This window comes from Sceloporus occidentalis, unplaced genomic scaffold (genome assembly GCF_023333645.1).
Source record: "Sceloporus occidentalis isolate IW3139 unplaced genomic scaffold, rSceOcc1.0.p SCAF_4, whole genome shotgun sequence".
Taxonomy (NCBI): domain Eukaryota; kingdom Metazoa; phylum Chordata; class Lepidosauria; order Squamata; family Phrynosomatidae; genus Sceloporus; species Sceloporus occidentalis.
The window spans coordinates 131,019,737-131,021,491 of record NW_028316984.1 but is presented as its reverse complement, the minus strand read 5'-3'; the positions used below and the strand labels follow the sequence as shown (position 1 = coordinate 131,021,491).

Here is a 1,755-nt window from a genome sequence, read left to right as displayed (position 1 = left end):
GTGTGACTATATGAGCAATTTTTTGAAATAGAAGCACAGCTTCATATTAGTACACTTATCCACCAGAGAAAGAGAGAGAAAATGGAGGGAAACAAGTTGGTCCACTTATTTGCATGGATACAGAAAGCTGCTGGCCAGTAGCAAAAGCCTAGTGGTCACAGAATGGCCCAGTATCCCCAGGGACCATGTTGGCTTTTGCAAGAGGATTTCACTTGAAATTCGTTCTTCTCTCTCTCCGTCTGAAAAATAAGCAGAGCTTCATGTTAATGCACTGTTCCCCCAGAGAAAGAGAGAGAGAATGGAGGGGGAGAAGTTGGTCCAGTTACGTGCATGGAAGCAGAAAGCTCCTGGCTGGTAGCAAAAGCCTAGTAGTCACAGGATGGTGCAGTATCCCCAAGGACCATATTAGCTTTTGCAAGTGAATTTCACTTGAAGTTGGTTCTTCTCTCCCTCCATCTGAAATATAAGCAGAGTTTCATGTTAGTACACACACCCCCAAGAGAAAGAGAGAAAAAATGGAGAGGGAGAAGTTGGTCCACTTACTTGCATGGACCATGCTGGCTTTTGCAAGAGCATTTCACTTAAAATTGGTTCTTCCCTCTGTCTGAAATATAAGCAGAGCTTCATGTTAATACCCCAGAGAAAGAGAGAGAAAATGGAGAGGGAGAAGTTGGTCCACTTACTTGCATGGAAGCAAAAAGCTCCTGGCTGCTAGCAAAAGCCTAGCGGTCACAGCACAGTGCAGTATATCCAGGGAACATGTTTGCTTTTGCAAGAGCATTTCACTTGAAATTGGTTCTTCCCTCCCTCCGTCTGAAATAGAAGCACAGCTTTATGTTAGTGCACTCAACCCCAAGAGAAAGAGAGAAAAAATGGAGAGGGAGAAGTTGGTCCACTTACTTGCATGGAAGCAGAAAGCTGCTGGCCGGCAGCAAAAAGCTAGTGGTCACAGCATGGAACAGTATCCCCAGGGACCATGTTGGCTTTTGCAAGAGCATTTCTCTTGAAATTGGTTCTTCCCTCTGTCTGAAATAGAAGCACTGCCAATGCAAAAGGCCAATGCAATTTTAGGCTGCATCAATAAAAGTATAGTGTCTAGATCAAGAGAAGTAATAGTGCCACTGTATTCTGCTTTGGTCAGGCCCCACCTGGAAGACTGTGTCCAGTTCTGGGCACCACAATTCAGAAAGGACATTGAGAAACTGGAGCATGTCCAAAGGAGGGCGACTAAAATGGTGAAGGGTCTGGAAACCATGTCCTATGAAGAACGACTTAGGGAGCTGGGGATGTTTAGCATGGAGAAAAGAAGGTTAAGAGGTGATATGATAGCCCTGTTCAAATATTTGAAGGGATGTCATATTGATGAGGGAGCAAGCTTATTTTCTGCTGCTCCAGAGAACAGAACCTGAAACATTGGATGCAAGCTACAGGAAAAGAGATTCCACCTCAACATCGGGAGGAACTTCCTGACAGTGAGGGCTGTTCGACAGTGGAACACACTCCCTTGGAGGGTGATAGAGTCTCCTTCCTTGGAGGTCTTTAAAAAGAGGCTGGATGACCATCTGTCGGGGATGTTTTGATTTGGATTTCCTGCATGGCAGGGGGTTGGACTGGATGGCCCTTGTGGTCTCTTCCAACTCTATGATTCTATGATTCTATGTTAAACACTCTTCCCCAAGAGAAAGAGAGAGAAAATGGAAGGTGACAAGTTGGTCCACTTACTTGCATGGAAGCAGAAAGTTGCTGGCCAGTTGC

The 1,755-nt window shown here is 45.2% G+C and overlaps 1 long non-coding RNA gene across 1 annotated transcript; it reads right to left on the bottom strand.

Moving 5' to 3' along the window:
* Positions 1-336: 336 nt before the first annotated feature.
* Positions 337-1,014, bottom strand: LOC149314616 (uncharacterized). Its single transcript, XR_016281131.1, has 4 exons — positions 901-1,014; positions 684-813; positions 544-604; positions 337-456 (listed from the first exon to the last, which is right to left on the bottom strand). It is a non-coding gene; the product is annotated as an uncharacterized LOC149314616 (long non-coding RNA).
* Between the last annotated feature and the right edge of the window lie 741 nt (positions 1,015-1,755).